Below are 25,293 nucleotides of genomic sequence, written 5' to 3'. Positions count from 1 at the left end.
TGTTGGGTCTTGTTTTCTAATCCAATCTGCCAATCTATGTCTTTTGATTGAAGAGCTTACTTTTATATTTAATGTTATTACAGAAAGAAGATTTTTATGTCCTGCCATTTTGATTTATTTCTTATGTTTAATTCAGACTTATTTGTCCTTCAATTGACTATCCTTCTAGGGTAATGCAGCCCTATGCTGGTTTTCATTCTTATTTTTCATTTCTTCTTTATGATATTTCATTGAATATATTTTATAGTATAGGCTTTATGGCTATGAATTCTTTTAGGTTCTGTTTATCATGGAAAGTTTTATATCATTTTCAATTCTAAAGCTTAATTTTGCTGGATATAGTAGTCTTGGTTGGCATGCATTTTCTTTCAGAGCATGGGACAGAGTATTGTAAGCCCTTTTGTCTTTTTTAAGGTCTGGGTTAAAAAATTAGTTGAAATCCAAATTGGTTTGCCTCAAAATGTGAGCAGCTGCTTTTCTCTTGTAGCTTTTAGAATTCTATTCTTATTCTATATATTAGGTGTTTTCATTATAATGTGTCTTGGAGTAGATCTATTGGTATTTTGTAAATTTGGGGTCCTATACACCTCTGATATTTGAATTTCCAGCTCATTCCTAAGGTTTAGAACATTTTCCAATATTATCTCATTTTTATCCATTTGGTTTATATTTTAGAACCTTCATCAACCTCAATCATGTTTAAATTTGGTCTCTTGGTATTATCCCAGATTTCTTGAATATTCTTATCATGGTCACTTAACATATTTTCTTTATGGTCAACTTCATCTTTGAGGTTATATAGTTTGTCTTAGAGGCCTAAAATTCATCTGCAAAGTGGTCTAATCTATTTATGAAGTTTCCATTTAATTTTTAATTTGGTTTATTAAGTCTGTCCTTTCCAGGATTTCCATTTGCTTCTTTTGCAGAATCTCTTTTTTTTTTAAGTGATCTTCACCTTCCTGTATTTTCTAATTTCACTCCTTACATCTTCTTTTAGCTAATTGAACAGTTTGATATAAACTTTCTAAATTCTTTCTCTGACATTTCCTCCACTGTACTGTAGATGGAGTCAGTTGTTAAAGTGTTAGTCTGTTTGAGGTGGTTTATTCCCTTGCTTTTTCATATAACTATTATGTCTACCCATCTATTGGAATTGTTATTGCTTCTTTTAAGTGAGGGACTACTTTATGAGCACATCTTTCTTTATAAGCCTTGGATTGTATGGATATCCAGGTATTGATAGTTTAACTCAGTGTGTGGCCTCTGTTGATTCCAATATCAGGTCCATTTTGGGAGATGCCACTGAAGCCTATTAATAATTTCAGAGCCAAGCCACATATTACTCAACCTTATCAAAAGTAAAAAACTTTTTGATATTGTCTTCCATTGTTCCTGTAATTTAGGTATAAACTTGTAGTAGGATTCTGGAATAGGTTGAACAATCAGTTATTATATATAGCAAAGTTACTATAATATTACATGAAGGCTAAAGGGGGAATGAAGAGATTGGGCAAAAGATTGAGAAAAAGAAAAACTAGAATGATACAAACTGAGCTAAAAAGCATAAAAATGGAGACGAGAAGTATTTGAGGTAGTAGCACACAGTATGAGAGGGAGTGGGTAAGAGGATAAAGTATGATTAGGGCTAAAAGACAAAAGACAAGGATAATATGATTCCAATTAATACTTTAAACTATTAGAATAAATATTCACATAGGTTGATGGTACAATGTTAGCTATGAGGATAACTTAACAATCAAGATAATAAGTAATATATGATCAAAGTTCACATTAGAGTTATTTATAGTAAACCATGCCAAGGGGAGGAAAATTATTATTGAATTGTTGAATCATTAGGATTTGTGACTTTTAGAAGATGTCCATCACTCTTTATCTTGGATCCTTCCACAGGTGCTGGGGCACAGGAGCCACTCCCCTAGTTGCTATGGACCTTCCACAGGTGAGTTCTGGCTTGTCAGCTCAGGGTCCTGTGGCTAATTACTCAGAAGGTGTAGTGTTGTGTCTGTTGGTTGTTTTTATCACGTTAACAGGTTCAGGGTGCAGCCTCTGGTCTGTGGTTGTGATTGCTGTAGGTTTTCTTGTACCTCCACTCCCCATCCCAGGAAAAACAGGGTTCTTTCCTTGGTTATAGATTCTCTGCAGGTAATCTGTGATGCAGAAACAATTCCCCTGGTCTATGGAGCTCACTGAGGTACTGTCATTGCTACTGAGTATAGGGCCTTAGTTGGTTCATTTGGGTTCTCATTTCTACTGCCCCAGGTTATGAAGATCAGATGCCAATTCTCTTTTATGATTGTGTCTGAGGTAGGATTCAACCAGTATCCAAATAGTGTCCTATCACTCAACATTTGTAGGCAAGAGTCAGGCTGGGGCCATTGCTTTTTGTTGCAGGGAAATTTCTGCCTTAACTGACTTCCAGCTAGCTGTAGCAATGGCCTGGGCACTTTTCCTTTACACTTTCTGGGGACTTGAGCACCATCTTGTCATGGCTTTCTGCCAGCTGCAGCCACAATCTGGGAATTCTTACCTCCATGCCACTGGATATTCAGGCAGCTTCGCTCCATGTCAGCCCCATGTTTGGGGGACTGTCTCTCTAGGAGCCTTAGCACTAGTGCAACTTCCTGCCATGTCTCCCTCTAGTGTCAGCAGGCAGCAGGAACCATTCTAAGGGCCCCCTTTTCCCCTTACCTCTGCTCAGTGCCTAAACTGCCTTGCCTCTCAGACCTGATCTCTGAAATTCACCACTATTAATTGTGGGCACCTGCTTTGTCTCTGCCCAGGCCTTAGCAGCCTATCTACCTACAATTTAGTAGTCCATTAAAAATAGATTAATCCACTGATGAGATTACAACCCCCACGATCCAGTCATTGCCTGAAAGCTCCATCTCTGAACCTTCCTGCATTGAGGACACACTTTCAACAAATGATTTCCTGGGGGAAAAATTTCAGATACAAATCATAACAGCATTTTTATTGGGTTATCAGGTTATTGTAAATGGAATGTTTTTATAATTGCTTTTTCAGTGAATTCATGATCAATATATAGAAAAGCTATTTATTTTTGTATGTTTATTTTGTATCCTGATACTTTCCTAAATTTGTTTATCAGTTCTAGATATCTGGTGAAGGTGTGTGTGTGTGTATATATGTGTGTGTGTGTGTGTGTGTATTTGTTTTATGCCTCTTCTAAACAGAATTATATCTTCTGCCAACAGTGATAATTTGACTTCTTTACCTATTTCTATGACTTTATTTTCTTCTCTGGTCTACATTGCTTTGGCTAAAATTTAAAGTAATATATCAAATAGGAGTAGTGAGAATAGATTTTCTTGCCTGGTTCTTGGTTTTAGAGGAAATGCTTTCAATTTCTCCCCATTCAGTAAGTTTTTTTTTTTCTTTAGTCTGTCATACATACCCTTTATGATGTTAAGTTCCTCCTATCCCTAATTTCTTCAGGATTTTTATCATGAGTAGACAATGAATTTTGTCAAAGCTTTTTTTCTGCATCTAATGATATGATCATTTCTGTTTTGTCCTTAATTCTACTTAAGTGGTATATTTCATTTACTGTTTGATGTATGTTGAACAATTCTTGGATCTGTGTAATGACACCATCATGGTGTATAATATTTTTGATGTGTTACCACGATTGATTTGCTAATATCTTAGTAAGGATATTTGAATGTGTATTCATCAAGAATATTGATCTTTAATTTTCTTTCCTTGATGTGACTTTATGTAGTTTTGGTATCAGGGTGATACAGGCATCACAAAATAAGAATAGAAGTGTTCCCCCTGGGTCTATTTCACAAAATAATCTGTGTATCATTAGCATTAGTTCATTTTTAAAGGTTTGGTAGAATTCAGCTGAGAATCCATCTGCTCCTGGACTTTTCTTTGTTGGAAAACATTTTATTATTGCTACCATCACACTGCTTCTTATTAATCTTTTTACATTTTAAAAATCCTCTTGGCTTAATTTTGGTAGGTCTTATATGTCCACAAATTTATCCAATTTTCTAGGTTTTCCAATTTATTGAAATGTAAATTTTCAAAATAGTCCCTAATGGTCCTCTGGATTTCAGTGGTATCCATTGTGATATCTCCTTTTTTGTTTTTTTATTTTATTAATTTTCATCTTCTCATTCTTTTGGTTACATTGGCTTATCAATCTTCTTTGTTTCAAAGAACCAACAGTTCTTTATGTTGATTCTTTGTACATTTTTTGTTGCTTTTATTTCATTTCTTTGAACTCTGATCCTTTTTTCTTCCTTTTACTAGTTTTAGAATTGGTTTGCTTTTGTTTTCTAGGACCTTAAGATGCCTCATTAGGTTGTTTATTTGGAATTTTTCTGATTTTTTTCCTTTTCCCTTTTTTTTTTTTAAACTGAAGATTGGATCCAAAGGTGCTTTACCACTGAGACACCTCCTCAGCCTTTGGTTCTTTGTTTTTTTGTTTTTGTCTTTTTGAGACAAGATCTCACTAAGTTGCTTAGGGCTCACTAAGGCTGAAGCTGGCCTTGAACTTGCAATCCTCCTGCCTCAGCCATCTAAGACACTGGAATTACAGGCATGTACCATTGTGCCCAGCTCTAATTTTTTCAAATCAGGCACTCATTAGCATAAACTTTTCTCTTAGAACCACTTTCCCCAGGTCACAAAGATTTTGAAATGTTGTATTTCAATTCTTTGGGAGGGTGGAGATTGAACCTAACCTAACCACTGAACCACATCCCCAACCCTTTATTTATTTATTTATTTAGGTACCAGAGCTTGAACTCAGGGGTACTGGACCACTAAGCCACCTCTCCAGCCCTATTTTGTATTTTATTTAGAGACAGGGTCTCACTGAGTTGCTTAGCACCTCGCTTTGCTGAGGCTGGCTTTGAACTCACAATCCTCCTGCCTCAGCCTCCTGAGGCCACTGGGATTACAGGCATACACCATTGCACCTGGATATTTTTCATTTTGAGTCAGGGTCTTACTAAGTTACCTAAGGGTCTTGCTAAGTTGCTGAGATGGCTTTGAACCTGTGATCCTCCTGCCTTGGCCTGACAAGCCACTAGGATTTCCAGCATGGCCACTGCACCCACCTTTTCTCATTTTATTCTAAGAATTAAAAAAATTTCTTCTAGGATTCATTTATCATTCAAAACTGTGGCTTTCAATTGTTATGTATTCATGTACTATCTGTAGTTTTTCTTGCTTTTGATTTCTAATTTTACCCCACTATAATCTGATAAGATGCAAGGAATTATACCATTATTTTTGTATTTGCTAAGACCTACTTTGTGGCCTAAAATACGAACCACTTTTGAAAATTTCCATGAGCAGCTGAAATGAAAGGTGTTGTTGGGTTAAAATATTCTTCAGATGACTGTCAAGTCTTTTGATCTGTATGTTTTTAACTATGTAGCACCTTTGTTGATTTAATGTCTGTATGACTCATCTATTAGTGAGAGATGTGTATGAAATAATCCAGTATTATTGTACTGGTATCTACCTGAGCCTTTAGGTCCAGGATGTGTTCATTTTTATGTAACTGGAGGGCACAAATACAATTTTATCTTCTCACTGGATTGTTCCCTTTATCAGTATGAAGTGACCTTCTTTGTCTCTTCTGATTAGTTTTGGCTTGAAGTCTGGTTTATCAGATATGAAAGTAGCTACTCTTGCTTTTTAGGGGGACTCCACCTACACAGAATATCATTTTCTATCCTTTCACATTCAGTCATTGATATCTTTGACCAAGAGTTGTGTCTCTTCAGACAACAAATGGTTGGGTCATGGTTTTTAATCCAATTTGCTAATCTTTTAATTGGAAAGTTCAGGCTATATATATTCAATGTTATTATATATATTTATTATATTTCAATTTGATTTACTTCTCATGTTTGTTTCAATACTAATTCTCATTTGCTTATCTACTCTTTTAATAAAAAATTTCTTTCCTATGTTCTCTTGGCCATTTTTATCTTTTCCTCCTCCTTCTGTTTGTAAGATTTCTTTTAGGAACTTCTGCAATTATGGCTTGGTAGTCATGAATTCCTCTTGGAAGGTTTTTATTATTTGATTCTAAGGATAGCTTTGCTGGATAGAACAAACAAGGCTGGAAGTTATGTTCTTTCAAGTTTTGAAATATATTGTTCTAAGCCCTCCCGAATCTTAGGGTTTCTTTTGAAAAATCATAGGTTGGCTTGATTGGTTCACCTTTAAATGTGTCCTGACATTTTTTGAGGATTTTCAAATTCTGTCTTTATTCTATAATATTTGGCATTTTAATCATAATGTGTTGCAGAGAGGCTCTTTTTGATGTTGTATCTTTGATGTTCTGAATTCATCCTTCATCTTAATGTCCCTTTCATTCCCTAGGTTTGGAAACTTTTCTGCTAATATTTCACTGTAACATTATCAATGCCATTAGTCTGTATTTCTATTTCTTCCACAATGCTAGTGATTTTTAAGTTTAGTTTCTTAATTATCCCATAGTTCTTATAAATTCAGATCATAGTTTTGTTTTTTTAATACCTTCTAAATATTTTAGGTGAGCTTCCTTGTCCAAAGTTCTGAGGTTCTGTGTTCTACCTGATCTGATACATTTGTGAGACTCTCCACTAAACTTTTTACTGAGTCTTTCAATTCCAAGATTTTTACTCTATTTTCAGAGTCTCTCTACTGAAATGCTTTCACATTCTGTATTTTCTCCCTTAATTCATTCCTTAGATCTTCTTTTAATTTCATTAATCATTTTAACAATCAACTTTTTTAAATTCTTTGGAATTTTACCACTTCAGTGTCTGTGGATTCAATTACTAGGAGCTTATTGACTTTTGGAGGTATTCTACTTACTGTTTCTTTATATGTTCTAAGGTCCTCCTTTATTTGTACATCTGTTGATATACATTCCTCTTTTTCTTTTATGTAGGAGGTCCCTTAGTGGGTAGTTATCTATTTATAATAATCCCTGGGCTGTGGGTATATCTTAGCTTCAACATATATGATCAGCAAAATAAAAGTGTTAAAATTCAATCTCTAGTACCACTTTAAAAGGAAGAGTAATCCTCAGTAATAGAGGTAATTTAAGAGTAAACCATATCAACATAGGCTATAAAAGTTATTACTAAATGATCTCTGCAGTCTATTAAAGAGAAAAGTGGATGAAAAATAAGTAGAATCGACTATAAAGATTAAGCATTAATGATAGTACAGTAAATTGAACTAGAAGAAATATTTTTTAAAAGAAAATAGGGAAAAAAGAAAAACACAAGAAATAAAAGGGATAGGGAAAGGAAAGGAGACAAAATAAAATGAGAGGAAAAAATGGAAAGAAAGGGATTGAGAATGGAGATGATACAGAAGAAAAGAAGTATAAAAGAGGACCAAATTTACAAAGTATATAAACTTAGCACTCTGGGGGAAAAATAATGTGTGAAAGTTACTAGAAATCAGTTTATATTGAGCAGTTAATGCAACAATAGTAATAAAGAGATTCAGTGTTCTTCTTGCTGAGTTTTTTAGAATAGAGACATTTTCTTCTGAGATTTCAATTTTAGAATCTCCCAACAATGAGGAAGTTTGTGTGACACAAATACCACATTGTTTGTTTGTCTGTCCAATCTTGTTAGGGTGATCTGTATGCTGAGCTACACCTCCTCCTTACTTGGCAGCATCTATTAGAATAACATTGTCTGTTTCAGAGGAGATTACAGCCTCAAAATAACTTTGTTATTATGACTAGGATGGGAATGTAAGTGTGACAAGGACTCCCACTCAGCCCTGATCCAACCCAGTTTTACATTCTTTCAGCTACTTTCCTGATCCCAGAGTTTGGACAGCTAATTTCAAATGAAAGCATCCTTTGTTCTTCTCTGGTCTACAGACTATGGCTCCCACTCTCCGACCTTCTCCCAACTCTGTGTTAGAATCTCACATTTCTGTACTCAGACTGACTCATGGCCTGAACATCCAATGATCCAGAGAAAAGTAAAGCCTAAGTGGCTGTTTTGTCTTGGGTATTCAAAAAGCATGTATACCAAAGATGCAAGTATGGTTTAATATACATCAATGTAATTCATCACATAAATAGAATTAAGGATAAAAATCATTTATCATCTCAATAGATGAAGAATACAAATAATAAAGACTGGAGAGGACATGAAGAAAAGGGAACACCTTTACACTGTTGGTAGGACTGTAAGTTGATACAACTGCTATGAAAATCAGTATACAGGCTCCTCAAAATAGCAGGCATGAAACCACAATATTACCTAGCTACACCACTACTCAGTATTTATCCTGAAGAATTAACATCATCTTACTACAGTAATACATGCATACACCCATGTTTGCAGCAGCACAATTCACAATAGCCAAACTATGGAACCAGTCCAGGGTTCCATCAACAGATAAATGGATATAGAAAATGTGGTATATGTTCAAAATGGAGTTTTATTCAGCCACAAATAAAATTAAAATTATATCATTTGCAGGAAAATGTATAGAACTAGAGACCATCATGTTAAGTAAAATAAGTGAAACTTAGAAGGTTAAGGATCATATGTTTTCTCTCATAAGCAGAAATTAGAGAGGAAAAACAAAAACAAAGGTGGGAGTTGATCTCCTAGAAATCAAAGAGAGACCAGCAGAGGAAAGGATCAAGGGATGAGAGATCAGGATGGAAGTAGGAAAATGCCAGGGAGTAATAGTAGCCAAATTATATTATTATATTTGTGTGCATGTATAAATATGAAAGAAAAAAGTCCCACCAATATGTAGAACTATAATGCACCCATTAAAAGTATGAAAAAATAATATAAATAATAATAAATGCTAGAAAGGATGTAGAGGAACCTCCTGTAGTTGTACTAATTCATAGTCCCACTCTTAGTGGGACTATGAATTAGTACAACTACTATAAAAATCAATATGGAGTTTCCTAAAAAGATTAGGCATGGAATCATCACATGACCCAGCTGTATTACACCATGGTATTTTTTTTAAATATTTTTTTTACTTGTCAATAAACTTTTATTTATTTATTTATATGTAGTGCTTAGAATGGAACCCAGTGTCTCACACACTCTAGGCAAGTATTCTACCACTGAGCCACAACCCCAGCCCCACTCGTTGTTATTTATCTTAAAGAATTAAGGTCATCATACTACAGTGATACATGCATATTCATGTTTATAGCAGCACAATTCACAATTGTGCCAAAACTATTAAACCATCCAAGGTATCCATCAACAGATGAATGGATAAAGAAAATGTAGTGTGTATCTACATAATGGAGTTTTATTCAGCCATATAGAAAAATTATGTCATTTGCATAAAAATGGATGGAGCTATATACATTATGTTAAGTAAAATAAGTTCAACTCAGAAGGTCAAGTGTTGTATATTTTCTCTTATATGTGGTTGCTAGAGAGGTAAAAGGAAAAGAAAGGTGGGTTGGACCTAATGAAAATGAAAGGGAAAAATTATGCAGTAGAGGAAATTGACCAAGAAATGTGATGTGGGGAGACAGGGGAGGAAGTGCTTGAGAATAATATGGCCAAATTATATTGTTATATTGTGTGCATGTATGAATATGTAACAACAAATTCCACCATTACATACAACTACAATGCACCAAATAAAAATGTGGGGGGAAAAACAGAAAAAGGGAAGTATACCAATAAGAAGACAATAAAGAATTTTAAAAAGAGAGAAATAGGAAAAGCAAAGATACTGAAGGGATTTCTAGTTTCTTCTCAGTAAATCCAAATGAAGAATCTTTTTAAGTTGTTACTTCCCCACTTTCATTATCTCCCTAAAGAGTGCTGGGACTTTCTCCTGAACACGCTCGGCTCATGCTATCTGATCTTATTTTCTGCTAAGATTACAAATTTGTTGGACAGTAGCACCTGTTTATCAAACTGGGCTGGAGAATTTCTTTGGCTTGTTGGAGGGCAGCTTCCCTCCCTGACTCAGACACCATGTGCCCAGTGCTGCCACAGTCCATTCCTTTTATTAATTCTCTTCCTAATTTAGAAACTTGATATTTTTGGGTTTTACCTGGTTGATAGATATCTGGGTTGCCTATTAGAATTTTCCCAGTCTTCCTACCTCGTATCCTGCTGCTGCAAAAAGTTATTTTAACTCAGTCTCTTGGAGCTGCTACAATATTGTGGGTTCCTCTGATCCAACATTTCCCAACAGACTTTCTAATAGCCATATATGGTTAATAAGCATATGAAATGTGGCTAGTGTAACCAAAAAAAATTAAATTTGAATTTGAATTTGAATAACCATGGGTGGTTAGTAACTACTGTAGTATATACTGCCACTAGACTAATAAAAATTTTAAATAGAAAAACTAAGTAGGGGGCTGGGGTTGCATCACAGTGGTAGAGCACTTGCCTGGCATGTATGAGGCACTGGGTTCAATCCTCAGCACCACATAACAGTAAATAAAATAAAGGTCCATTAACAACTAAAAAACAAAAAAAATAAAAAAACAAAAAACTAAGTAGGCCTTCTGATTTGATTTAGAAGTTCTGTGTATAGGGATACTATGCGACTGATTATACCCATTTTCCTCCCACATCTCAATAAGGATGTTTACATGTCAAAACTGATATCAAATGCTAATTTTAATTCAATTAATTATTATATTTCACTTACGTGGATTTACATGGCATGTCTTTCAAGGAGTATTTAGGCATCTGTGTAAGCTGATTTTTCAGTTCTTCAAGCTTTTGCATTTGTGTTACTACTTTTGAAATGTTTAAAGAGACTGTTTTCTCAGGTGCTAGAATATCTGCTTCTGAAAGACTATAACCTCTACTTAGCTAAAATAATAAAATAAACAAATTATTTAAGAAATACCCATTTTCCTCCACATCTCAAAGAAATTTCAGTTTGCTTTATAAAATCTGATTTTATCTACAACTATTATGTCAAATGATGATACAATAGTTAACAAAAATATGAGCAATTATCTATCAATAGAATCACAGCCCAATAAGGATGTTTACATGTCAAAACTGACATCAAATCTTCTGTTTACACTTTTTATATCCAGAAATTTGAAGCAAGCCCAATAATAGTAAGTACAACTTAAAATATTTACGAGAGTAATTCTAAAATAGTTGCTTCACCTAAATTCTTTCAAAAAGTATCCCTACTGTTATAACTTATAGAAACACAATAATTTGCTCTCAAAGACTAATACCTTATATCAAATCCCAGAAGTTAACATATAAGTGTCCATGGAACTGCATTTATCAATCTGTATGAATAAAATCTTAGATCACTTTGGGAGTCTCAAGTTTTTTGGAATAGACCAAGCTAAAAAGCAACAGGCAATAGAGAGAATCAATAAGATTTATAGAATAAGATGACACATCATTATTAATATTCTAAGCAATAGGCCTACTCAAAGGAAGTCCAGCAAAAAAGGAGCATACAAAAGCCACAGTGACTGTTTTAATATGCTTTTTTGATGCTTGACCAAAAGACCTGACAAGAACAATTAGAGAAGGAAAAGTTTCTTTGGGGGTTCATGGTTTCAGAGGTCTTAGTACATAGACAGCCAACTCCATTCTTTGGGGTCCAACATGAGGCAGAACATGGTGGAAGAGTATGGCAGAGGAAAGCAGCTCAGAACATGGTTCCAGAAAAGAGAGAGAGAAGAAAAGGGAGACAGACAGACTCTACTCTCCAGGGACAAGATACATACCCTTAAGGCACACCCTCAATACCTTACCCTACCTGCTTTCAGTTACCACTCAGTTAATCTCTACCAGGGGATTAACACATTAATTAGGTTAAGGATCTCATAACCCAATCATTTTACCTCTTAAACATCTTACATTGTCTCACATTTGAGCTTTGGGAGCACATCTCATATTGAAACCATAACAGTGAAAGAAACAGCAATACATAGAGTTAAACAAGCATAACAGCAATTGGTCTGGGTGGGGAAGAGTAAGAAGTTTTGACAGGATAATACCAGAGATCCATCCATGTATATACCTCTAATGATGGGAGGGAGAGTGGTCAGGGGAGAAGTCAAGGACTAGCAAAGAGAAATTCTAGCATTAAATATTTAGAACAAGTTTTTCATTATAGTAATGACTACCTAGAATGGGATTAGAATATAGCAACAGGAAATGCTGACCAGTATAATGCAAGTCTGAGATATTGATAAGGCTATGGAACTGGGGAAGAGAAGTCAGAGACTTACAAAACCTTACTGGTAAAGGCAAGATCCCAGAGAAGAGCCATGACATGGCACATTCTTGTGGGCAGCTTCTCCCAGACCTCCTTAGCAAAATTCCCCAAAGCAGAACCCTTATGCACAATGTCCCAGCAAGAGGTACAGCATCTCCCTGGAAGATGTCTTTTCCTAGGACCACAGAGTAACTTTCAGGGTACCACCCTCATGAGCACCTTCCAAGTGAGTTTAAGTTCTACCAGCATGGCACCCAAGAAAGTTTCTGCCACCCAATGATGACAACTACTCTCTCTTCAAAAGGTCTGAATCTTAGCCCTAAGTTGGGAGAAGAGGATCTGGGGTATTTAGATGTGTTCCTTCCTTGAGTGCTCTTTTTTCCATCCTGGGGGTTGAGGATATTCTCTATATCTATTGCTATATTCTTTTAGATTGTCTTTACCTCTTTAATAGTATTTTCTCTATTATAACAATTCTCTATATTAAGCATTGCCTAATCAAATTAGTATGTGGTTTTTGTCTCTTGATTAAACCATAACTGGTACATTGCATTTCCCAGTATGAACTTAATGTGAACAGAAGTCATTTCTAGGAGAAGGAATGATGGCCCAGAACTAAAGAAGTAAGAAACAATGAGATTATCAACTATAAGACTTTACCAAAAATAACTATGGGTACAGGTTCCAGCAAGACAACTTTGAAAGGGCTCATCCAATATTTCAATGGTGCAGTTCACCATACACTCTGAAGGCTTCAACATCTCTGTTAATGCATCATAGTCATAGGCATTAACCTTATCATCATGAACAGACAATAAAATATATTAGTAAAAATATTATTCAAATATTTTCAAATGTTAGTATGCATGAGAATCTCTTAAGAGAGCCTAGCTTCCTCACATACAAATTCTAATCCAGTATTATACACTTATGACAAGTATCTTGTGTTAAACATGATACATCAACTATGAAACACGCCTTGAAAGGCAGAAGAGAGTAACTTAGACAATTAACTGATACACCCAATTAAGAAAATACTCAAGAGAAGTAACTACAGATTTAAACATTGAAAAACTTGGAATTCCAGTTCAGAAATATACTTGTATAGTGAGGATTCCTACTAGAGATTATGAATGTTTACGCTGAATTTCAAGAATACTGAACAGTTGCTAACTGGCACTAAGGCACAAACAACATATAAAAAGACAAGCAGACACATTTAGGAAGGAAAATCAAAAGGACTCATGAATGGAATGAATATTTAGGATAGATGGAAGTGAGTTTCAAGGATGGTTACCCCATTTCTGATTTACTCAACTGGATGAATTACCATTAACTAAGATAGAAACACTAGAAAATGAGTACAAAATTCTTGTTTTTGATCCACTGAATTTGAAGTGAAACAAGTCTGGAGTTGTTTATAAATTACCAACATCAAAGTAAAACTGAATGAGATTACCTAAGGAAAGTTCAGAGAAAAAAAAAGGCATGCCAAAATTTACTGCTTAAGTAGTTGACTGAAAAGGAAATAGTCAAAGAGGTAAAAACAATAGCCAGTACAGTATAATTCACAGAAACCAAAAGAATATTGTTTCAAAAAAATGAGAAAGTGATCAATAATACTAATTATGGTTGAGATAAAGAAACATGTCTATTAAGTTTAATAATATACAAATTACTGGGAACCATATGCGACAGTCTGAATAATTTGAAAAATATATGGGAATTAAGAACATAGTTATAGTAAATATACAATCTGGCTCGAACAGGTAACTTATGTTCCACAGATAAGGTTGTAAAGACAGACATATAATCCCAGTTACAAGGGGAAAGTGGCATTAAATAAGAAAGATAAACACTTTAAAATACCAAAAAATAAATGAGAAACGTTGAATATATGAGAGACAAAGTCCTTAAGAAGCCAAGAGGAGATGGAATTCAAAACGAAAGTGAAAGAATTATTCCTATGTATAGGCAAAAAACAATATCTGTCTTTTAAGAGGAGGGCAGAAAGATAAAATGTGTATGCATGTAAATATTTTGTTTGGCAAACAGGAATTGATATTATAGCTATTTTAGTTTCTGTAAGTGTACCCTGTGATGACACAATTTCCTGATAACACATTGTTCAGAATATATCCTTGTCATTAAGCAATGCCTAACTGTAAATAGAAAGATAGAAATCTATAGTTCAATAATAAGTTACCTGCATTAGAAATTTGATTAATGATAAAGTTCAGAGTGTGACTTGACATACAGTCCAAGGGTAAAAAATAACACTGATCTTTATAAATGCAGAAGTCAAGGAACTGAGAAACTGGATTTTAGATTTTAGATAGATCATGTACGTTGACAGGAATGAATGCAAAAAAAATACAAATCTATAAATAAAGCAGAAAAATATTTCTAGTTTCAAAAATAAGAAGGCAGAAGACAGACTGAAGTTCCTAAATTATGAAGAAGAAATTTTACAAGCGAGTAAAGGAATAGTTGACTTCACCCAACCTTACTTTTCTAGAAAGATAATGATCATTATGCTATAGTCAAAGAACTTCTAACATTTCTCCAATGTCAGCCATATATATCTTAAAGAAAGCATGTATAGACAATGAAAGTCTTCTACTCTGCTAAAAAAATAGTTTATTTTCCCTTTAATTTTGTATTCCAAATAAGTCAGCCTCTTTAAAGAGCTTGGGCTTCAAAAGCAATTTGAGTGGACCATAAGCATGACAAATGTAAAACTAAAATAATTCTATATACCACTAAAAGCTACTTTGGAAATCATTGTCATTAATGGTATATATGAAGCTTTTTCCAAAATAGATTAAAAGCCCTTAAGTCAGAGGCTTAAAGTTCTCAAACTGATAAAGTACTTGAAAATCAGAAGTACAAATTACTCTAGCATTATTTAAATTATTTAATACCATTAAAAGAACATATTAAACTTAAGAGAAAATTAATAGATAATTGTATGTCTGTGAATATATTATGCATGATTTTTTAAATATAGGATTTTTTTAAATTGATCTATTCTACCTTATCATTTACTACTTTCTGTAAATTAGGAAAAGAAAAATAGTTCAATTTCCCTTATTCAATTTTGGGAAACAAAATGTATCAAATTTTGAATATAGTAGATAAATGCAGGAATATAGGGTATAAATCACTAAAAAATATTTTTTTACCCACTAATTCCTCTTCTATCAAAATCAAATGATAACTTTATGACCCAAACTTTAAACATACCTCTAATTGATTTTTCAAATGAGTCAAAATATTGATTTAATTAACAATGAAGAAATGTTATGGAGCTGGGGTTGTGGCTTGGTAGTACAGTGCTTGCCTAGCACGTGTGAGGCACTGTTTTTAGTCCTCAACACCACATAAAAAATAAGTAAACAAATAAAGGCACTGTGTCCATCTACAACTAAAAAGGAAAAAAAGAAATGTCATACTTGCCTCCTCCATTTGATTGACCTGTAGCTGAAACCACTATACAACAAACAAAACATAAAGGAGCAAAGAAGAAAGAATTAATGACAAGTTGAATTTCCTCAGTAAAATTAATGTACATATACATGTATGCCTCTGAACTTTCATCTGGCAAGCATCAGTTCTTAGGGTTCATAAAAGGGCCCAATGCAGCATACAACTGAAAATAAAGTTTTAAATATAGCAGCAAGTTTGAAAGTCCTTTAACTTCCACAAGACTTAGAAAACTGTTTCATTTAAATGTATTTCTCTATTAAGTTTCAGTATGTTAGCTTCAATACATTGATCATACCTTAAAAAGAGATTCCAAAATCTGGAAAATAAAAATTTAAAGAATATATTTTAAAATAAAATCCTTCACAATGTATAATATTTAATTCATATCTTATTATTTTCAATCACAAAAGTATAATAATTGCTAAAATAGGACATAAATCTATAGTTCAAAATCATAATTTTAAATTCAAAGACAGTGTTTCAGTCAATTTTGTATAGACAACTTACTTCAAGAATAAAAAGTAATTCTACACCCTTACAGAACTATATTAAGAGGCCCCAAAATAATCCATATGAGTCATTTCATATATTTTCTTAATATAGGTAAGGAATAAAAATTATGCCAAAGGGCATATATTTCTCTTCATAGAACAGCAAGTTAAATAATTAAAAGCATTACCTTTAAATACTATTAATACAATTTTTTCTTGCTAAGGAAACTAAAATATCAAGATAGAAAATATCTTACTGCCACTTTTGTTTTTTATGCAAAATACAAAGAACTGGTTTGGGAGCTTTAAAAATCTATGAAAAAAAATACACAGATTAATATATACTTATCCCTTAAAAATTTAATGTGAAATGATTAGATCTTTTACCCTCTATCCCCACACTTTCACGTCTGGGTAAAAGTTTTGAATTGCACTATTAAAGAAAAATATTTCTACAAGCATTCGGGTAGAGGAAAAATGTTATTTACAATGAACCAATATAGACTAGTCTACACTGTCTCTGCTGCAATATTGACTCTACATCAGGGTTCAAAAATAGTGGCTCCACAACCAATAGTAGCAGCACCACACAAACATGCTACTTATTAAAGCAAAACCTCAGGCCCCACCCCAAAATACTGAATCAGAAACTCTGGAAGTAGCACCAGCAATCATCTATTCCTTTAGGTGATTTTTTTTATGCTAAAGTTTGAGATTCACTAAGCTAAATAATAAAATGCATAGATCTACTAAAAAAAATATGAGGCCCTCCAGAAAATAAACTAAAGCAAATTAATATCCATGTTTGAAGAAAAATATTTTCAGCCATATAAGGGTTTAGGAATAATATCCACTAAGTCACACTGTCTTAGAATAACATCCTTCTTTACATTATTAAGTGGATTCTGAGGTTCACAAAACCACTCTTCTGCCCTGAAAATTGATGGGAAACACTAACAGATTCAAACACTCGATGTAGCTTGAGTTCTACAATTATGTACACCATTAAGAACTAGGAGAACAGTGGCTTCCTAAGTTCTTGAGAAATCTCACATCAGTAGTTGCTAATACTGCTAAATCTAGAACAGTACTGATAAAAACAAAGATGAAAATTGAATAAAAGTGAGAAAAAGCAACATTAGACACACAATACTTAAATAGGGAAAGTACTGTTAAATTATGGAGTAATGCCTATAAACTTTTTGAGGAAAATATTAAATTGCCATTCTAAATTTAAAGATATTGAGGACTGCCTCCACCAACCTGCACGGGAACCCAGGCCCAGGCTAGGCCCAGTACACCTCTGCCAACCAGCAGACCCATGCCAGAGCTCAGTCCCTGGCCCAAGACTGCCCCTCATACCTACACAGGAGCCCATGGGAGCCCAGGCCTAACCTGCCTCCACCTAGGGACACTGCAGCCACCTCCATAGCCCTCCCCACGCAGTAGCCTCCACCTTGTGACAACAGATAGGTCTAAAAGCAGCAGCATCTCAGAACAGGCCGCCCAAAGCTACTGTAAGGCCCACCCTTTCAGCCTCACTTCTGAAAGAGGTTGCATCCATCTTGGGATACCCCCACTGCTATCCTGATTTACCTCCGCAATTGCTGCTACCACCTATAATTCCAGTAGCATCCATCATGAGTCACTGGCAGGGTCTGGAAGCCCAACACCAAAATGAGGTGCAGATAATCCGCACAGATACTATAATATTATAGGGTAAGAACTGTAATACCTCAGATATGCACTGCAAGAAAGGAAGACACACAGACAACATGAAAAATCAACAGAATCCATGGACAGTGCCGTTAATGAAATGTCAGAGAAGGAGTTCAGAACATATATGATTAAAATGATCTGTGAATTAAAGAATGACCTAAATGAGCAAATATAGGCAAAAACTGATCACTCTAACAAAGAGATGAGAAAGCAAATACAGGCAACAATGCCAAACCAAGAATCTTACATCCAGCAAAATTAAGCTTCAGATTTGAGGATGAAAGCCTTTCATAATAAACAAAAGTTAAAGAATTTACAGTGAGAAAGCCCACTACAATCTACAGAGCATCCTCAGCAAAATATTTCAGGAGGAGGAAATGAAAATCAATAAAGTGAAGAACTTTACTAAAGGAAAGGCCAAACAAAGGAGAACCAAGTCAAGTTAAAAACCAAAAATAAACCAAAATGTCCAGGAATACAAATCACATTTCAATAATAACCCTAAAGGTGAATAGCCTAAACTCATCAATTAAAAGAAAAAGATTGACAGATTGGATTAAAAAAAAGACCCAACTATATGTTGCCTTCAAGAGACTCATCTCACAAGAAAAGACATCCATAGGCAGAAGGTGAAAGGGTGGGCAAAAACATACCACTCACATGGAACATGTAAATAAGCATGCGTTTCCATCCACATATCAGAAAAAGTGGACTTCAAACCAAAGCTAGTGAAAGGGAATAAAGAAAGACATTTCATACTGCTGAAGAGATTCATACATCAACAAAACATAACAATCATATAAATATCTACACCCCAAAATGGGGCATCTGTACATATCCAACAAACCCTTCTCAAATACAAGAACCAAATAGAACACAACACAATAATACTGGGTGATTTTAACATACATTTTTCACCACTGGTTAGATATTCCAAACAAAAACTAAACAAATAAACTATGGAACTCAATAATACAATAAATAATTTGGACTTTAGACATATATAGAACATTCCTAGCCAAAACAATCAGAGAGATGAAGGAAATTAAAGGGAGATGGATAGGAAAAGAAGAACTCTAACTATCATTATTTGCTGACGTGACTCTATACAAAGAGGATCCAAAAAACTCTACCAGAAAACTTCTAGAATTAATGAATGAATTCAGCAAAGTAGCAGGATACAAAATCAATACCCATAAATCAAATACATTTTTGTACATCAGTGATGAATCTCTGAAAGAGAAATTAGAAAAACTACCCCATTCACAATAGCCTCAAAACAAATAAAATACTTGGGAATCAACTTAGCAACAGAGGAGAGACCTCTACAATGAAAACAACAGAACACTAAAAAAGAAACTGAAGAAGACCTTAGAAGATGGAAAAAACTCTCATGCTCCTGGATAGGCAGAATTAATATTGTCAACATGGCCATACTACCAATAGTGTTATACAGATTCAATGCAATTCCAATTAAAATACCAATTTCATTCCTTATAAAAAAGAAAAGGTAATCAGGAAATTCATTTGGAAAAATAAGAGACCCAGAATAGCTAAAGCAATCCTTAGCAGGAAGAATGAAATGAAGCAGGAGGCATCCCAATATTGGATCTTAAACTATACTACAAAGCTATACTAATAAAAACAGTATGGTATTGGAACCAAACTAGACATGTAGACCAATGGTACAGAATAGATGACACAGAGACAAACCCACATAAATTCAGTTATCTTGTACTAGACAAAGGTTCCAAAAACAAATAGTGGACAAAAGATAGCCTCTTCAACAAATGGTGCTGAGAAAACTGGAAATCCATATGCAGCCAAATGAAACTAAACCCTATCTCTCACCATGCACAAAACTCAACTCAAAGTGGATCAAGGACCTAGGAATTAGTTCAGAGACCATGCACCTAATAGAGGAAAAAGTAGGTCCAAATCTTCATCATGTGATTAGGCCCCAACTTCCTTAATAAGACTCCTAAAGTGCAAGAAATCAAATCAAGAATTAATAAATGGAATGGACTCAAACTAAAAAGCTTCTTCTCAGCAAAAGAAATAATCAGTGAGGTGAACAGAGACTCTACATTTTGGGAGCAAATTTTTGCCATACACACATCAGATAGAGCACTAATCTCCAGGATATATAAAGAACTCAAAAAACTTAACACCAAAAAAACAAACAACCCAATCAACAAATGGGCTAAGGAGTGGAACAGATACTTCTCAGAAGAAGATATACATTCGATCAACAAATATATGAAAAAATGTTCAACATCTCTAGTAATTAGAGAAATGCAAATCAAAATACTCTTAAGATTTCATCTCATGCCAATCAGTTATCAAACATATAGAAAATAATAAAGGTTGACGAGGATATGGGAGAAAAGGCACACTCATATGTTGCAGTTGGGACTGCAAATTGGTGCAACCAATTTGGAAAGCAAAATGGAGATTCCTTAGAAAGCTTGGAATGGAACCAGCCTTTCACTCAACTATCCCACTCCTTGGTCTATACCCAAAGGACTTACAAATAGCATCCTACAGTGACACAGCCACATCAATGTTCATAGCACCATAATTCACAACAGCCAAGCTGTAGAATCAAACTAGATGCCCTTCAATAGACAAATGGATAAAGAAACTGTGGTATATATACACAATGGAATATTACTCAGTGCTAAAAGAGAATAAAATTATGGCATTTGCAGGTAAATAGATGGAGTTAGAGAAATGCTAAACAAAGGAAGCCAGTCCCAACAAACCAAAGGCTGAATGTTTTCTCTGATAAGTGGATTATGGAATGGTGGGGGGCATGGGACAAGTGGAGGACCTTTGGATAAGGCAAAGCAGAGGGAGACATGGGGGTAAAAAAGATGGTGGGATGAGACAGACATTATTACCCTAGGTACATGTATGATTGTACGAATGGTATAACCCTACTTAGTACAACCAGAGAAGTCAAAATTAGTGCTCCATTTAGCTTCTCTAGGCTTATTTAGCATGTGCACTTCCTATTTTGGAAAGCCATAAATAAAAGAATTGAAGAGCATTCTGCTGACATGTATAACCGATTACTTATAAATAAAAAATAGAGAAAATACCTTGCATTCTATCTAATCATAATAAAATGAAATAAAAATTAACAATAAATTTAAAAATAAAAGCTATTCTAACCACTAGACTGTAGGAGCCACTCTGGAAATACACACCCTTAAGTCCTGAGCAAGAGATACTGAACAACTATTGCGCCCCACAATAACTTGGGCTTTACCTCTGCTCAGATAATGAGGCATGGCTCCAAGAGTAGGCGTTACCTGGGGGGTTGAGTTACACTCACCTGTTTCTTTGTAATCTTATTCCTTTGCCTTTTTGGGAATAAAATATTCCACAGAATCTCCCATTGTGTGTCCCCTATATAAGAATAAAGAATTCCAGTGGCTTACTCTTTTTCCACAGACCCTTAAGGTTGGAGAGCCTTCCTGAATTTTGAAAAGTACTTCTGTGTGTTTGTGTGCTTTCTTCACTATTTTCTAAAGTTATTGGAATAGTCAGATTTGTGAACCTAACATGGGTCACAAGCTAGGATAGATGGTGATATTAGAAAATATCATGCTAAGCAAAATAAGCCAATCCCAAAAAATGACTCTGAAGATAAGTATTCCTAAAATCAGACAGAGAGCCATAAATAAATCAGCTCAACAGCCAATAGCTTATTTCAATAAAAAACTTAACATGATAGACCTTTTCTTAACTTTAATGAGACAATGCCCTACCTACATTGATATTTTTAAAATTGGTAAAGTCACAAATTATTCATAATTATTAGAGCTAATCTTGCTACATTAAGTTATTAAGGATGTTCATGCAGCTGTTTATACACAAAGATTGGTTTGATACAGATCCCTCAAAATGTCATTGCTAGCTCAATGTCATATAAAATTCTAAATTAGATCCCTATTTTAACAACACTGTTGACTTGTATTTATCCATTAATATTTGAGATACTAACTCCCCCTACTTAGGTCAACACTAAGTTTGATAACAATAATAACAATTTTTCATAGATTGGTAAATAAAAGACTGTTAATTTTTCTATTTCATTTTTTTATTAATTATAAAAAAACAAAATATCTTCTCTAGGCTTATTTAGCATGTGTACTTCCTATTTTGGATAGATGTATATATATTTCTCATGCCCCTAGTAAAGGCCATACCTTCTAAGTTAAAAACTCTGTCACTAGCCTCATCCCAAATTAAGATAATTATTTAAGTTAATCTAGAGCTAATTTCAAAGGATAAATTTTATATACAACTTACTATATTTTCCATTTTTAATAGTTCTATTAAAGTCAAAATCAAGTCATACAATTAATAAAGACTAAGTTTCTATTTGCCATAGTCACTTTAAATAACTTTTGTCAAAATTCAAGATGCTAACCCTTTTCTTATGATTTAAATACCTGTACTATTTAACTTAATGATATTATGACTTATGCCAGCCTTTCATTCAATGTTAATAAATTAAAAAGGGGGAAAATAGGATCCCATATGCATACACTAGATCTTACAAATATTTCAAAACTTTTCTTAAATTGTAATATTGAGAGTGTTACTGCTACTGAACATGATTCAGTAAATTAATCAGATTTCAAAGGAAAGTTTTTTTTTTAATTTTTTATTGTTGGTTGTTCAAAACATTACATAGTTCTTGATATATCATATTTCACACTTTGATTCAAGTGGGTTATGAACTCCCATTTTTACCCCATATACAGATTGCAGAATCACATCAGTTACACATCCATTGATTTACATATTGCCATACTAGTGTCTGTTGTATTCTGCTGCCTTTCCTATCCTCTACTATCCCCCCTCCCCTCCCCTGCCCTCCCCTCTTCTCTCTCTACCCCCTCTACTGTCATTCATTTCTCCCCCTTGTATTATTTTCCCCTTTCCCCTCACTTCCTCTTGTATGTAATTTTGTATAACCCTGAGGGTCTCCTTCCATTTCCATGCAATTTCCCTTCTCTCTCCCTTTCCGTCCTATCATCATAAAAATGACTGAAAAACCTGGCATAGGAAGGTAAAGTCCAGCTGCAGAGTTTATGGCCATGCAGCTTCATGAGCTTGTCAGGCAAGTAAAAATTATGATGTTGATCCTATGGTAAACAGGCTGTTTGGGAGTATCTTTTGAGAAAAAGAGAGCATATGAGAAACCTAAACCAGATAATTATGCTGATCCTTAGAAATTAAGACATATATCTGTCCAGATTTTAAATTGTTTAACAATTTTAAATTGTTTAAATTGTTAAAATAAACATTGTTGAAATAGAAATGAAGTGGCTAGATTGTGAAAATGTCTTGCCAGTATAACATATGGTATTTAGAAATAGTGGATATATTTTAAGCTGGTCTCCTAGAATTACATGAGGATGCCATAACTCCTAGAAATTTTAACCCTCAGTGAGATGGCATCCAAAAAGATGTTTGATGTTTGACTTCTACCTCCAGAATTTCTACATTACTGACAAGTTTTACCTGACTTTGTAGGCAGAAATTGTAAGGAAGGTTCTTGTTATGGCCTGTGAGCCTATGTATAATCTCCTTATGTTTTAATTACTGGAGATGTAAAAGTCAAAAGGAAAGATGATAAATATTCTGTAGCCTGTAATAAATGTAATTTAAGTAATTGTATCACCAGATATAATAGAGGGAAGAGAACACTGATACTTTACTGTGGTGAGCCGCTTCTGCCGTTTCTGCAGATTATGGTCGCCATTACAAGATGGCGCTGGCTCCGCTGTGGTCTGTGACAAACAACTTCTTATCTGGGAAAGTTGGCACATGATTTTTCACCACCCTGTGAGAAAGTTCCACGCGGCAGCTTTGCATTGGGGCTTGGGATGCTTTATTAAGGCTGGGAGGGGCACCCGAGAGGAAGAAGAAGAAATATCCAGGGACCTGAATAAACTGTTGAAAGAAGATTCTCGAGTTGCGTCTTCCTTGCGGGCAAGGGGTCGCGACACTTTACCAGCCCTCTTTTGTCTTATTGCCAGCTAATATCTCAGAACCATGGTATGCTGATGCTGGTTTTCAAGTCTTACAACAAATACATGCCCAGCTGACTAGACCTAAGTGAGTTCTTGGACTCATAATACTTGAAATGACTGCCTTAGTTTCATTTATTGCTTCCACAGTCACAGCTTTGGTGGCTATATCTCAAAATATTCAGCATACAGATTTTCTTAATAATTTGGTTCAGAATACTTCCAAATCTCTTCATAATCAGATAAATATTGATGAAAGAATTTAAACTAAGCTAAATGCCTTAGAAAATACTGTCATAAATATTGGTAATGAGCTTTCAGCTTTAAAGTTCAAAGAAAGGCTCAAATGTCATGCTGATTATAGATATGTGTGTGTTACTGCTGCCAAATAAAATGCTTCCCAGTGAGATTGGGAGAAGGTTTAAAACCATTTATTAGGTATTTAGTAGAACAATAATAACAATTTGGATCTTTTAGAGTTATTTCATCATACTCACGATATACAAAAAACATCATATTGATTTTTCAGATCCTACCACTTTAGCTGATCAAATACTTCGAGAGTTAAATGGTTTTTTTTAATTCCTGAAAACATACTAAAACATTCTGCATGGTATATTATTGGACTGTTCTCTTTACTATTAATCCTTTCTTGTACTGTAATCATATGATGTTGTGCCTTCAGAACAAGAACTCGGGAACTTGAGATAGCAATTCATCACCTACTTTTTCAAAGAAAGAGGGGGAATATGTTGGGAGCCACTCAGTAAATACACGCCCTTAAGTCCTGAGCAAGAGATACTGAACCACTATTGCACCCTGCAATAATTTATGCTTTACCTCCGCTCAGATAATAAGGCGTCACTCCAGGAGTAGGCGTCACCCAATGGAGTTGAGTTACACTCACTTATTCCTTTGTAATCCTATCCTTTTGCCCTTTTGGGGATAGAATGTTCCAGAGAACCTCCCCTTGTGTGTCCCCTATATAGGAATAAAGAATTCCAGTGGCTGTCTCTCTTTCCATGGACCCCTAAGTTCAGAGAACTATCCTGGATTTTGACCATCCTGGATTGTGTGTGTGTGTGTGTGTGTGTGTGTGTTTTCTTCACCATTTTCTTAAATTATTGGAATAGTCATATTTGTGAACCCAGCATAGGTCACAAGCTAGGATAGATGGCGATAGGTGACTAAATAATACACTACTGAATGACTAATGGATAGCTGAAGAAATCAGGGATGAAATTAAAGAAAAAAATAGAGGTAAATGTGAATAGTGAAACAACATATCAAAATCTCTGGGACACTAT

The sequence above is a fragment of the Marmota monax genome, unplaced genomic scaffold (genome assembly GCF_021218885.2).
Source record: "Marmota monax isolate L192 unplaced genomic scaffold, Marmota_monax_Labrador192_F-V1.1 WCK01_AAM20220418_F8-fsc00066, whole genome shotgun sequence".
NCBI classification, from domain to species: Eukaryota; Metazoa; Chordata; class Mammalia; order Rodentia; family Sciuridae; genus Marmota; species Marmota monax.
This window is presented reverse-complemented; position numbering follows the sequence as displayed.